General features: G+C 40.2%; 1 protein-coding gene across 8 annotated transcripts in view; it reads right to left on the reverse strand.

The window, feature by feature from the left end:
* The window catches only part of LOC147363286 (uncharacterized), a 201665-nt gene that overhangs the window by 26541 nt on the left and 159533 nt on the right, over window positions 1-15591 (reverse strand). For 6 of the 8 annotated variants that reach the window (XR_015136876.1, XR_015136874.1, XR_015136875.1 and 3 more), the window contains one exon: window positions 9758-9875. The exons of the other annotated variants lie outside the window; for them this stretch is intronic. The gene's annotated coding sequence lies outside the window, so the exon portion shown is untranslated. The remainder of the gene's footprint in view (window positions 1-9757; window positions 9876-15591) is intronic. 8 annotated transcript variants of the gene reach the window in all.

Raw genomic sequence — 15591 nt, forward strand, 5'->3', positions numbered from 1 at the left:
ACTGCAGCCTTCCAGGCTCCTCCGTCCATGGGATTTTCCAGGCAAGAGTGCTGGAATGGGTTGCCATTACCTTCTCCAATGCATGAAAGTGAAAAGTGAAAGTGAAGTCGCTCAGTCGTGTCCAACTCTTAGCGACCCCACGGACTGCAGCCCCCAGGCTCTGCTGTCCCTGGGATTCTCCAGGCAAGAGTACTGGAGTAGGGTGCCATTGCCTTCTCCAGAACGTTGCTAGAGGTTTCTAAATTTGACAACAATTTCGAAATTTTGTATGACATTGCCAAAATGGCTCTTGAAACCAAAGAAATCTTTTTGTAAATCTGTCAATTTAAAATTGTTCTCAACCATTCAGAAGAAAGATTGGGTTATCTTTCTATTCTTTCTATAAGAAAGGATGTACTGTAGAGCACAGGGAATTCTACTCTTTAAAATTGGAAAGAAATTTTAAAAAGAGTAAATACATGTATATTTATAACTGAGTCACTTTGTTGTACACCTGAAACTAACACAACATTGTTAATCAATAATACTCCAATATAAAATTAAAATTTCAAGAAAAAGAAATGATGTTACAAAGTTGTGGCCATAGGCAATCAAAAGATATGTATTCAAAATGTAGGAGGAAAAGTATTACCAAGGAGTTTCTGGTAGCTAATTAATAAAAAATATTATTTTCCTAGACTTTGTGATGTTTGCTGTCAGCTTTTAAATCTTGTGATTTGTTTTGTTATTTTAAACAATAATTCCCTTTTGTGTCTAATTTTGCATTTATAATTTGTATTCTTTCCTGTAAAGTGAGCTTCTAAATATGTATAGGCTTTGCTCAAAGCCTGGATGCATCCCTGATCACATGAAGTAGTCCTGCACCTAGGACTTTTCACGACCCCATGAACTGCAGCCTGAAAGGAGAAAAGAATATTTAATCTGACCCTTAGAATATTTGCATAGGCAGGGAAAAAAGGTATAGGAGATAACCCTTTATTTCAAATTTGGCAGCACAATGCATAGGTATCAATTAATCTTGTTAATAGCAATTGTGTATTTAAAAGTTGCTAATTTCTGATTTAACCTCAAAAGTTGAAAAGTCTCTTTCAACCTCTGGCCTCTATTAGGTGTGTTCTTACAGTAATTAAACGTGCTGTTCCTCCACTTTGTCTTTTAGCGGTGATTATCTGCTTCTATTTCCTCCTAAGATTTGTTGATTAGCCGTTAATAAGAGTTTTCCTTGCGGCTCAGCTGGTAAAGAATCTGCCTGCAATGCGGGAGACCTGGGTTCGATCCCTGGGTTGGGAAGATCCCCTGGAGAAGAGAAAGGCTACCCACTCCAGTATTCAGGCCTAGAGAATTCCATGAACTGTATAGTCCATGGGGTCGCAAAGAGTCGGACATGATTGAGCAACTTTCACTTTAACTTTTACAAAGACCTCAAAGAGATAAGCTTTCCAAACCCCTGGTTACATCCCAGCTCCAGGCCTTATATAATAATTCCAGTGTAATTCACTTCAGTAAACATTCAACTGGACATCCACTATACACAGGGCACTGTGCTAAGTACTAAGGGAGCAAAGGTAAATATGACATAGTCCTTGGCCTCAAAGAACTTACAACATGATTAAAAAATTAAACACAATAATATCAGTTCAACTTTTTTTCAATAGACACTATTTATTTAGCTTTCAGTCCATTACCTCATTCCTCATATTCATCCAATGAAGAAGGAGTTCCATTTTAAACAATGAAGTTTAGTTCCATTTCACTGGTGAAGAAGCAGATTTAATGACTTGTTTAGGGCCAGATATCAAGCAGGAGCAGGATCAAGACTGGAAACAAGACCTATCTTTCTCTAGAGCCTTAATATGATCTACCAGGAGCACAACGGAGAGCATTTAACCCTGACTGGGGGACATCATAGAAAGCAGAGCTGGTCTGAAAGGTGGAATGAGTTTGTCCCAGCAAAGAAAAGTTATTCCTGCAGAGAGGAATTTACACACAAAGGCAAGGAAGTAAAACACAACAAGGGACATGTCGAGAAACCTCATAAACCTTGTAGCTCCTAAATTAGCCAAGATCCTGACTCCTAATACTGAATAATGTGGTGACAAATCTCACTCCATCCATCAGTTTTTTCATTTCCCCAACCTTTCTTTACGTCTCTCCTTATTTTAATCTTTCAACAAGCATGGATACAATGGCTTTTTAAATACTCTTCCTATTTTTTAGTAAATTTAGTAATTGGGGGAAACAAATAATCAAATAATCCCACAAACAAATGTAAAATTGCAGCTATGACAGATTCTACCAAAAAGGCAGGTGGTGCTCCAAAAGTCTATAATGGGGGAAATCAAATGACCTACCCAGGCATCCCTTGAAAAATGTTTCCAGAGCTGAGCTATTGGAAATGGGAAGGAGATAACCAAATAAAAAGGGAGGGAAGGATGTTCAGAAAAGGATCTACATACACAAGGGCCCTTGGGAGGGAAGAAGTATTTTGTGGGACAGAGTCCAAGGGACTGGAATACCAGTGTAGGTGAAGCTGAAAACATAAGAGGATAGAAGATAAAGCTAGACAGGGTACCACTGAAGAATTTGCACCTTTATTCTTAAAGCAATGGAAAGCTACCTAAATATTTTAAGCAGGTAAGTAATATCATCATATTTGCACTTTGGGAAAATTCCCTTTGATCATCAGATAAACTGGAAAGGAGTCAGAATGGATTTTTTTACACACTACCATGGCTTGCTCCGTGGGAGTAAAGCTATGACAAACCGAGACAGCATATCAAAAAGCAGAGACATCACTTTACTAACTCAGGTCCGCATAGTCAAAGCTATGGTTTTTCCAGCAGTCGTGTGAGAGTTGGACCACAAGGAAGTTTGAGCACCAAAGAATTGATGCTTTTAAACTGTGGTCCTGGAGAAGACTCTTGAGAGTCCCATGGACTGCAAGGAGATCAAACTAATCAATCCTACAGGAAATCAACCCTGAACATTCATTGGAAGGACTGATGCTGAAGTCGAAGCTCCAATACTTTGGCCACCTGATGGGAAGAGCTGACTCATTGGAAAAGACCCAGAGGCTGGGAAAGATTGAGGGCATGAGGAGAAGGGGGAGACAGAGGATGAGATGGTTGGATGGTATCACCGATTCAATGGACATGAGTTTGAGCAAACTCAAGGATACAGTGAAGGACAGCAAAGCCTAGTGTGCTGCAGTGCATGGGGTGCCAAAGAGTCAGACACAACTGAGTGACTGAACAACAACAACGATGTGAAAAATAGATAGCTAGTGGGAACTTGCTATACAGTACAAGGAGCTCAGCTTGGTGCTCTGTGACAACCTAGATGGGTGGAAGGGGTGGGAGATGAGAGGGAGGCCTACAAGGGAGGGTAAATACACACGCACACACACACACATACACACATATACACATATATAGCTGATACCCTTCATTGTACAGCAGAAAGTAACAACACTATGAAGCAATTATACTCCAATTTTTTTAAAAAGAACTAAAAAAAGAAGATTATGTGATCAGCCCAGGAAAAAATGATATGCTAACTTGGACAAAAGAATTGGTGGAAAGCATGAAGAGAAATGAATAGACTGTACATAGGAGACAAAATAAAGGACTTAATGATAGGTTGGATGTGGACAGTAAGGGATAAGGACTTGTTGGAAATAAGCCTAGGTTTCTGGTAGCCCAATAGGCAGATAGTTGTTTCTAAGCAGAGATTCAGTAATCAAGCTTCTTCCATTGGGGGCTCTACCACCTGCAACTGATGGCATCCAAGGTCCCTGTGGTCATCTACATCAAGAGGTAGATCAATAGCAGATTGAAAATGAGAACTTTTTATGGAGCAGGGCTGGAAGAGGCTTACATCACTCTGCTATATTCCTTTGGCCACACTTGTGAGGAAGGTTGGGAAATAGAGTCTATCTAGCTGTGCATACAGAAAGAAGAGCAAAGGGGTTTTGTCACTAGCTAGCAGTCTCTGCCTCAGTGGAGACACTAAAAAATGAGTACAGTTGACCATTGACCAGTCAAATATCCATTTGACCCTCCTTAGAGATCAAATTGCCAACATCCGCTGGATCATGGAAAAAGCAAGAGAGTTCCAGAAAAACATCTATTTCTGCTTTATTGACTATGCCAAAGCCTTTGACTGTATGGATCACAATAAACTGTGGAAAATTCTGCAAGAGATGGGAATGCCAGACCACCTGATCTGCCTCTTGAGAAATTTGTATGCAGGTCAGGAAGCAACAGTTAGAACTGGACATGGAACAACAGACTGGTTCCAAATAGGAAAAGGAGTACATCAAGGCTGTATCTTGTCACCCTGCTTATTTAACTTAGATGCAGAGTACATTATGAGAAATGCTGGGTGGAAGAAGCACAAGTTGGAATCAAGATTGCCAGGAGAAATACCAATAACCTCAGATATGCAGATGACACCACCCTTATGACAGAAAGTGATGAGGAACTAAAAAGCCTCTTGATGAAAGTGAAAGTGGAGAGTGAAAAAGTTGGCTTAAAGCTCAACATTCAGAAAACGAAGATCATGGCATCTGGTCCCATCACTTCATGGGAAATAGATGAGGAAACAGTGTAAACAGTGTCAGACTTTATTTTTCTGGGCTCCAAAATCACTGCAGATGGTGACTGCAGCCATGAAATTAAAAGACGCTTACTCCTTGGAAGGAAAGTTATGACCAACCTAGATAGCATATTCAAAAGCAGAGACATTACTTTGCCAACAAAGGTTCATCTAGTCAAGGCTATGGTTTTTCCTGTGGTCATGTATGGATGTGAGAGTTGGACTGTGAAGAAGGCTGAGCGCTGAAGAATTGATGCCTTTGAACTGTGGTGTTGGAGAAGACTCTTGAGAGTCCCTTGGACTGCAAGGAGATCCAACCAGTCCATTCTGAAGATCAGCCCCGGGATTTCTTTGGAAAGAATGATGCTGATGCTGAAGCTGAAGCTCCAGTACTTTGGCCACCTCATGCGAAGAGTTGACTCATTGGAAAAGACTCTGATGCTGGGAGGGATTGGGGGCAAGAGGAGAAGGGGACAACAGAGGATGAGATGGCTGGATGGCATCACTGACTCGATGGACGTGAGTCTGAGTGAACTCCTAGAGTTGGTGATGGACAGGGAGGCCTGGCGTGCTGTGATTCATGGGGTTGCGAAGAGTCAGACACGACTGAGCAGCTGATCTGATCTGATCTGATCTAATACTCTGTATATGAGGTTCCACATCCATGGATTGTAGCAACTGTGAACTGTGTAGTACTGTTTAATTTACTACCAAAAATGTGCATATAAAAGGACCCATTAAATAAAAACTCTTATTATTCAAAGGTCAACTATATATTCTTTAGTAAGGCAATGGAAGTGTTCCATTGGGGCAAAGAACAGTTTTCTAACTCCTAGAATTTTTTTCGGTTTCATCTGTTTTTCTCTATATCCCTTCTCTTTATCATACTGTTTGTGTTCAAGAATAAGTAGGAGTGTTACTTAATTCCACATCTGTATGTATTCATTTTTAATGAGAGCAAATCACCTTTTCAATACCTATCCATTCAGTGGATATTTAAGGGTCTACAGTTGTCTCAGTCTAGTTGTTTACTTCTTATCCAAGGAAGGCACAAAGAAAGAAAACTATTCTTTTACAGTTAAAAAAAAAGGTTATCAGTACTTTAAATTTATAAGAAAAATGTTTATGTGCAAATATGATTACTTTCAGCTTCCCTCATGGTCAGACAGTAAAGAATCTGCCTGTAAGGCAGGATACCTGAGTTCCATCCCTGGATCAGGAAGATTCCCTGGAGAAAGGAATGGCAATCCACTCCAGTATTCTTGCCATAGATAGAGTAGTCTGATGGGCTTCAGTCCATGAGGTCACAAAGAGTCAGACATGACTGAGTGACTAACACACACATGATTACTCTAATGTTATTTCTAGTAATCAAACAAATGAAAACAGTTTAAACAGTACAATAATGGGGGCATTTACATTATGGCACACCTATACAATGGAATATTATGCAGTAATTAAAATGTTTAGAAAGAGATTTTTATGGAGTGGAGAATATTTATGACATAGTGGTAAGTGGGCAATGCATAAAGGACTATCTCAATTACATAAATGTGTATGGAAAGAAGAAGTGCACCAAATATTAACTATGGTTATTTCTGAGACAGGATCAAAAGAACATTGTAGTCTCCTCTCTATACTTCCTTATATCTGTAATTTACTTTTTACAATGATATTCATATCAAATTAAAAGTTTTCTTTTTAAAAATTAAAGCCAATTCAAAGAAGCCACAGAAATCTTGAAAATATGATACGTAATCACAGATGGAAAACTCAGCAGTGGCCACAGGACTGGAAAAGGTCAGTTTTCATTCCAGTCCCTAAGAAAAGCAATGCCAAAGAATGCTCAAACTACCGCACAAAATTGCACTCATCTCATACGCTAGTCGGACACGACTAAAGCGACATAGAAGCAGCAGCAGCACACGCTAGTAAGGTATTGCTCAAAATTCTCCAAGCCAGGCTTCAGCAACACGTGAACCGTGAACTTCCAGATGTTCAAGCTGGTTTTAGAAAAGGCAGAGGAACCAGAGATCAAATTGCCAACATCCACTGGATCATGGAAAAAGCAAGAGAGCTCCAGAAAAACATCTATTTCTGCTTTATTGACTATGCCAAAGCCTTTGACTGTGTGGATCACAATAAACTGTGGAAAATTCTGAAAGAGATGGGAATATCAGACCACCTGACCTGCCTCTTGAGAAACCTATATGCAGGTCAGGAAGCAACAGTTAGAACTGGACATGGAATAACAGACTGGTTCCAAATAGGAAAAGGAGTACGTCAAGGCTGTATCTTGTCACCCTGCTTATTTAACTTAGATGCAGAGTACATTATGAGAAATGCTGGGTGGAAGAAGCACAAGTTGGAATCAAGATTGCCAGGAGAAATACCAATAACCTCAGATATGCAGATGACACCACCCTTATGACAGAAAGTGATGAGGAACTAAAAACCTCTTGATGAAAGTGAAAGACGAGAGTGAAAAAGTTGGTTTAAAGCTCAACATTCAGAAACTAAGATCATGGCATCCGGTCCCATCACTTCGTGGGAAATAGATGGGGAAACAGTGGAAACAGTGTCAGACTATTTTTGGGGGCTCCAAAATCACTGCAGATGGTGACTGCAGCCATGAAATTAAAAGATGCTTACTCCGTGGAAGGAAAGTTATGACTAACCTAGATAGCATATTCAAAAGCAGAGACATTACTTTGCCAACAAAGGTCCATCTAGTCAAGGCTATGGTTTTTCCAGTGGTCATGTATGGATCTGAAAGTTAGAATGTGAAGAAAGCTGAGAGCTGAAGAATTGATGCTTTTGAACTGTGGTGTTGGAGAAGACTCTTGAGAGTCCCTTGGACTGCAAGGAGATCCAACCAGTCCATCCTAAAGGAGATCAGTCCTGGGTGTTCATTGGAAGGACTGATTCTAAAGCTGAAACTCCAATACTTTGGCCACCTCATGCAAAGAGTTGACTCATTGAAAAAGACCCTGATGCTTGGAGGGATTGGGGGCAGGAGGAGAAAGGGACAACAGAGGATGAGATGGCTGGATGGCATCACAGACTCGACGGACATGAGTTTGAGTGAACTCCCGGAGTTGGTGATGGACAGGGAGGCCTGGCGTGCTGCGATTCATGGGGTCGCAAAGACTTGGATATGACTGAGCCACTGAACTGAAATGATACAAAAAATGGACGGTGAAGCTGAAGGTTCAGTCTAAAATTTTGGAGGTGGTTACCAGAAAGCTAAAGCACTGAAGAATTGATGCTTCTGAACTGTGGTGTTGGAGAAGACTCTTGAGAGTCTCTTAGACTGCAAGGAGATCCAACTAATCAATCCTAAAGGATATCAGTCCTAAATATTAATTGGAAGGACTGATGCTAAAACTGAAATTCCAATACTTTGGCCACCTGATATGAAGAACCGACTCATTAGAAAAGACTCTGATGCTGGGAAAGATTGAAGGCGGGAGGAGAAGGGGATGGCAGAGGATGAGATGGTTGGATGGCATCACTAATGCAATGGACATGAGTTTGTGTAGGCACTGGGAGTTGGTGATGGACAGGGAAGCCTAGCATGCTGCGGTCCAGGGAGTCGCAAGGTGTCAGACACAACTGAGTGACTGAACTGACTGAACTGATGACTTCTTGGTGACCTCTATGCTTCAAAGATTACGTTCACCACCAGACACATCCACAACTGAGCATTATTGTGGATGTGTCAGGTCCATCAGTGCTGGTAAGGCAAAGCCAAAAAGCAGAACTGAGGCCAGAAAATCAGATCTCAGTAGATGATTGGCATAACAAAGCCAAACCTCCTAGTAAAAGAGAATTGAGGGAAAGGCTGGACTTTGGCTACACAAAAGCAAAGCAAGAGGTCCAGGCTTTGAACAAGTTGATGTAAAAGGCAAAGCTGCAGGAGCAGTTTGGATTCAAAAGTGTTAAGTGAGGTTCAGGAGCAAGGAGTTCACATTAATCTCCTATGATGGAATTTCATGCCTCAGGTGAAAATCTAAGGCATGCCTGCAAACATCTTAACAAACAAACATCATAGCTTAGTGTTACCAAATCGGTGTTACCTTTTTCCAAGAAAGGTACTTTTTAATGCCTCGATATTTCAGTAGTAATGATGATAACATTTCCTGAGCACCTATTATATACTTTTTACTGTGGCCTTACACTGCACTAAATGCTTTATATGCTTACAGATATTATCTCATTTTATGACATGAGCATTTCTATCCTATTTGAAAGATGAAGAGACTGAGTCTTGGAGAGGGAAACTGCCCAAGTCACACAGGTAGAAAGTGGTGGTACCAGGTCTGTAACCCAAATCAGTCTGACACCAAAGCTCACAGGCCTAACCACTTCATTGCAGGTCAGTGGTTAGTTCCCTGTGGCCATGGATATTTTCTGTGCTTCTTTTTTTAAACATGTCAGTAAACCAAAAATCCTATCTACCGGGGATGAGGCTAATAGAAACCATAGGTGAGTAAAGAACATTAAGATCTTCGGTGCCTGTTAAAAGAATATTACTACTAAATATATATATATATATATGTATGTATGTATATTTATTTATGAGAGTTAATTTGGAAAATAAGGAAGTCTCCTCAGCATTCCTAACATTACATCATAAGCTCTGAAGTTGACTCTTCTTTATCTCTAGCCAAGGTAAATAAGGAAGAAATGAAAAGTTTATACTAGAGATGGCTAAGAAACCATGAAAATTAGCCCAGATTCAGGAAGGATCTAAATGGAATAAGTAAGGTATTAAGCAATTAAGATTTCTGTTTGAAAACACAACATACAGCCCTTATGTAATTCATCTTTGGATCACTGAATTGTACCTTCTTTAGACCAAACATCCAAAGAACAGTAAAATATAAAGTATAAATATCAAAAGCCTTTACAGTACAGCAAACATTTCTGTGGACTGAAGCATAAAATCAACTGGGCAAAGCTGAACAATGAATAAAAGAGTAAATACTCCCTTCTTTGCTTCTCAGAGATTTATGTAGCACTGTTGAATATCAGTTGCAACTTAATAACATGCTTATTTTTTTTTAATGTGTCAAGATTTGACATGTTTTCTTCTGTTGAGTGAAAGCTCATGCAATTAGCTGTGCAGAAAGCTACAAACATGGTCAGGCCACTTTACCTTAGCAGAGGTAATTGTTTGCAAATCATTGGAGTGTATAAGCTCCAAGTGCTGGTCAAATCTAGCAGACCATTCCAAAAGTAACCATGGGGCTTTGGTACGTATCATTTACTTCCTCCTGTTCAAAAAAACAAAAAAGGTTAACCCTTCAGCAGCAATTCTCATCCTTTCTCCAAGAGATGCTTTAAATACTCTGGGATGAAACTGAAGTAAAATGAAGTCAAGTAAAGTAAAGTGAAGTGCAGGTCGCTCAGTAGTGTCTGACTCTTTGCAACCCCATAGACTGTGGCCCGCCAGGCTCCTCTGGTGGGAATTCTCTAGGCAAGAATGGAATTCTCTCCATGGAACTCTCCAGGCAAGAATACTGGAGTGGCTTGCCATTTTCTTCTCCAGGGGATCTTCCCAACCCAGGGATTGAACCTGGGTCTCCTGCATTGCAGGTAGACTCTTTACCATCTGAGCCACCAGGGAAGCCCATGATCATCTTGGAGGAGGGTCAAAATCAAACATCTGCTCAACAACAGCAAAGAAATTTTGGATTTGTCTTTTTAATGATTTGAGTGCCAGTCTGAAGATTTCATTTTGAATTCACTGCACTGATATCAAGATACACTTTATATTCTATGAGTGTGCTTAAAGGAGAGTAGGGTAAGTTTTGATATCAAATAAACTGAACTAGAGGATAAATAAAAAAACAACAAATGCAAAATTATGTAACACAAAGTTTTTCAGCTCTGCCAGATGCTTCTGTAGCAAAGAAGGTATCCCAGCAAGTCAAAGGCATGCCCTGTTATCTTCACAATAGCTTCAATAACGAGCTATTTGGTGTGGAAGCAGGCTTGGGCCCTGGCTCTTGATAGTTTTATAGCCCTTGGTCAAAGTTTTCAACAGCATTTGGGCAGGCGTGACTAGGCAGCTAGATTACACATACTGACTTTCCACTTGCAGATATACAGTATTTACTTTACAGGGTGAGCCAGTAAATCAGCTGACCAATTAGGCCACAGATTCTTTGTGCCTCATGAAAGCTAAGCAAAGACTGAATATAAAAATCTCAGAAACGCATGAAGACTGGACTTTCCTTTAACGTGTCTTCATATAATCTCCATGAAAAAGAATGTCAATGACCAGTAATCTTCAGAACTACTTCAGTGTAAAAAACAGAGCGTCTCTCAAGTGAAGAGCTCTAGTTCTTTGGGTTTATGGAGACCCACATTCAGACAGTACATAGGATCAAACTTCAGAAAAGAAGGCAATTTTTATAAGAAATCTCCAGAACTCCTCTAAACCCCACTGCTATTTGGCCTGTCATTTAAGTACCTCCACAGTCAATATTCCAACTTTTTTACCAATATTTCTATCAATCAATTCTCTCTTCTAGCCAAATTGATCTTCCCATGGTCCCCTGAACATGTGATGTGCACTGCTACCTTGCTGCCCCATCTTGAACCATTGAACACCACTTAGAACGTCATCATCCTTGCCCAGTGGCCTGTAGGTCACTGCTACTTGAGTGGCTGCCATACTGCAAATTCAACAAATCTAGTCTACCATCAAGACTATATTCTTATTCAACTTCCATCACCAGTACCAGCATTCTTACATTTCAGTGAGGCTCAAAACCTTGGACTTACTTTTCAGTCTCCTTCTTATTCCATATATCCCATATTTACTCTTCCAAGAGTCCCACAGCCTGTGGATTCTAGCATTGTTATATTTCTTGCAAATAACCACCTCCCTTTTTTCAGTTCCACTGCCAACACCCTTGTTCAGGCCTATTTTCTCACCTGGGCCATTTAAAAACTTTCCCATTGTCCTCCCTGTCTCCAACTTCTCTACCTTTAATCCAATCTAGATACCTCAGCCAGATTAATCTTCCTAATTTCAGCTCCAAGTCACATCACTTCTTTGTGAAATACCTTCAATAGCATCTCATGGCCTAATAAAGTGTAATTTAGGAGCTGACCCCAAGAACATTTCCCAATAAACTTTCTATACTGAAATCTTTATCTCAGAATTTATGTTCACGGAACCCAACCTAAGACACCCAAACACCTTTCATATCTTTCACTTCTGTCCTTCATATAATGCCTACATTCCAGTCAAGCCAGGGCATCTGCCATCCTTAAAGACATCCCACGCGTTATCACTAACCAATTCATCCACAAAGTATCTACTGAATATCTAAAATATTCCATACTCTAGAAGAGGTATTGACAAACCTAAATGGATATAGACAAGTGAACAGGCCATGAGAATTCAGTATGAACACTGATTTTCCAGCTGAGACCAGAGGAAGAGCAAGGGAGAAGAGGGTGCTAGCTCAGGAACAGTGTACACAAAGTCCTGGAGATGGGAAAACTCATCTGGGGAGTCCACAAACTGTAAGAGCACTTCAAAATGGCTGAAGCTCAGAGAGCTTAAGTGGTGGGAGCAAGACTTGAGGCAAGAAAGGCCAGCAGGACCAGAACAAGAAAGAACAGTAGCCTTATTTTGGGATCTTAACACTATCCTTAGGACAAAAGAGAGCTATTAGAGAACTTTAAAGTAAGAAAATAATGACCACATTTGTGCTTTAGAAAGATTTCTCTGCCTACAATGTAAAGGAAAAATTAGCTGGAGGACATATTGAAGGCAGGTGGTTACTGTAGTCATTCAAGTAGAAGATAATGGAGAGCTGGCCCAAGGAGGTAACAATGGAGACCAAGATACCTGGACAAATTCAGGAGTTACTGAGAAACTAATATAAAAGGCATGATGATTTATCATATGGAGGGTATTAGGGAAGGAGGAGTCAAAGATTAAATCATGTTTCAGACTTAAATAACTAGATGTATATTATTCACTGAAAAAGGAAACACTAAGGAAGATACATAATTAGGGAGAAAAATAAGGAGTTCACTTTTGGCCATGCTAGATTTAAGGTACTTAAATAAGTGTTGGATATGTGGGTGTGTACAAAAGACAGTTAGCTATATAGGTCTGACTTTTGAGAAAGCAGTCTGGCTAGAGGCATGGTAAGGCATCATCAGCCTACATTTGGTCATAGAACCTGGGGGTAAGACTGAAAAGAGCTGTCATAAAAGCAGAGAGAAACTCAGCGGAGTGTGGTGTCATGAAACCAAGAGAATATTTCAAGATAAAGCCAAGGGTCAACAGTATCAAATAGGCCAAATAAAGTCAGGACCAAAAAGATTGTCCCCTAACTATAAACACCTCTGTGCCTTTGCTCAAACTATTCTACAACTAGAAACCATAGAAACATTTCCCATATTTCTTTCAAGGATAGTCTCAAATTGCCTCACATTTTCGTGGTGATTTATTGAACATCATCACATGTTACCTCATTTACTGGCTAAGATTTCGAGGGTTAAAAACCACCTCTTATGTATCTTGGCATCCCTCTAAGCTCATTAAAATGTGAATGCAATAGGTTCAGAAAAGGAATCAAATTTGCAGTGAAAGCTCCATGAAAAGAGGAGAATCTATGGATGGGAAGGGCTGGTCCACAGGCCAGAACTATTGCTTGTTCCTGTCAGCAAGACTGCACAGCTAAGACAAGTCTGTGTCATGAAGCATTGCCCTTGATTGTTTAGAAAGAGATACAGTCATTATCCTTATATGCGAACTTACTGAATGAAATGATGGTGACAAGCTCATCCTGCCTTTTCACCATGACAATAACCTCATGGACCAGGTTAGCGACAGATCTGAAGCAAAATACCCACAACCCCAGATCCTGACTGACCTCACTTACCCCAAAAGGGAGGCCATGTATAGACAAGGATAAGGGAGGCATTTGTCTTCTGACTGTTCTTTTTTCTGGAGGGCAAATATCTAAAAAGGAAAACCTATTTGAATAGGTGCAACTGCCAGCTTCACTTACCCCTTCATAGTTAATGAGCCTATTTTGTTTTATAGGTGCTTCAAAAGAGCTGACAGAGAGGAGACAGCTCTGAATGGAAAACACGAAGCAACTTGCTGAGCTCTCATTGTGAGGTCAACTGCTTGCCTTCTCGTGCCCTCACAGACCTACATTTAAATGATTCCCTTTTCAAACACAGAGCAAAACTCAAAGGAGAAAAGAATTCTCACGTTTCAAGTGTCAAACAAGGCAGCTTGAGGGATATGCGGCCACCAACACAGTAACAGTTAAAGCAATAGTGATGTGGTACATGTTTTGAAGACATTCAGCCTAAACCTCCAAAACTTGCGGCTCAGCAAGTTGCCCTCCCCCATCCCTGCCTATGCAACATTCCTCTTAAGTTCTCAAGAGGCCCTGGCATTTAGAACACTGGCAAATATTTATTCAATACCCAGAAAAGTACTTTAAAAAACGGTGGGTCCTTGATAGTGGTAACACTCTACACTGGTAACAAATAACCCTTTACGCAGTACCTTTTTATAAATGGAGAAGACAAGAAAAGTGAAGATGAAAGTTAAAGGTAAAAATTCCCAGCAGTTTCTGTCTGGAATATGTTGCCTAAAGAAAGAACAGTTCAGTAAGATGTTAGTCTATGCCTATTAGTATTCAGCACCACAGGAGTTTGGGTGGTCCCTTCTTTTCATCAAGTCATCTTGTCATTCAGCACTGCTTCTATATTAATATTGCACATAATATTGCAAACTTCACTCTGGATGTCTTTACCCCTTATACTGTGGTTTCCACTGACAACCCTGAGTGGCTTAAAAATAGACGATCCACTTTACACTGGCCCAGCCTACAGGTGTCCAAGCAGGCATGGCATCATTAATGTGGGACCAGCCATGTAAGGGAGAGAATTTCAGACAGAAGAAAGGGCACTACAAATCTGAAGCTTAAGAAGGAAATTAGGGATTTAATCCAATGCCAGCATTTTACGCGACTTGAAACATTTTTAAACAAGCCAAGACATGAGAGAAAGTATTTCACCAAGGTCACATAGTTACAAGGATCTTCTCAGAATTAGTTATTCTCTTGTGCCGCTGTTTTAATACCTGTAATACTAGATTCCTATCACAATATAATGACTTCTCTGGTGGCTCAGCAGTAAAGAATCTGCCTGCCAATGCAGGAGACACGGATTCAATCCCAGGGACGGGAAGAGCCCCTGGAGAAGAAAATGGCAACCCACTGCAGTATTCTTGCCTGAGAAATCCCATGAGCAGAGGAGTCTGGTGGGCTATAGTCCATGGGGTCGCAAAAGAGTTAGACATGATTTAGCAACTAGATAACAACCACATAATAATATGAGTAGCTACACTTTATAATCTTAATAACCACACAGAGCCAACAGTTAACTAGCAGGCCTTCTGGAGTAACACACACAGAGGGATTAAGAATAATTCAGGCAGAAAAGGATATTCTCCAAACACTAACTAAATGTTAAGTTGTAAAGAAGGTTATTTGTAATAGCCCACAAATTTTTCACCTGTAGCTAGTAAAATTATAACAACAACAAAAACAGGTGGAATTTTTTAGGTATATTAACACATCTAATTCTGACAACAATCCAATGGAGCAGAATTATTATTACCCCCATTTTAGAAGTGAGGGAACCAGGGCTCAAAAAGGTTAAGTAATTTTCCCAATTGTTTACAGGTTCTATAGCTAATGAATGAGAAATCAAAAAGTTAGATCTAAGCTGTCAAGCTTCAGAGATTGTCCTCTTAACCATTATGCTGGTACTGACTAGCCTTAATATCAATCAGTTCAGTTGCTCAGACAGACCTTTGTCTCCCTGCTTTTTGATATGCTATCTAGGTTAGTCATAGCTTTTCTTCCAAGAAGCAAGCATCTCTTAATTTCATGTCTGCAGTCACCATCAGTCAGACTTAATATACACAACCATAAA

Source organism: Bos grunniens, chromosome 11 (assembly GCF_055505025.1).
Source record: "Bos grunniens cultivar Pamir isolate PY7600 chromosome 11, Bosgru_T2T1.0, whole genome shotgun sequence".
Lineage (NCBI taxonomy): Eukaryota > Metazoa > Chordata > Mammalia > Artiodactyla > Bovidae > Bos > Bos grunniens.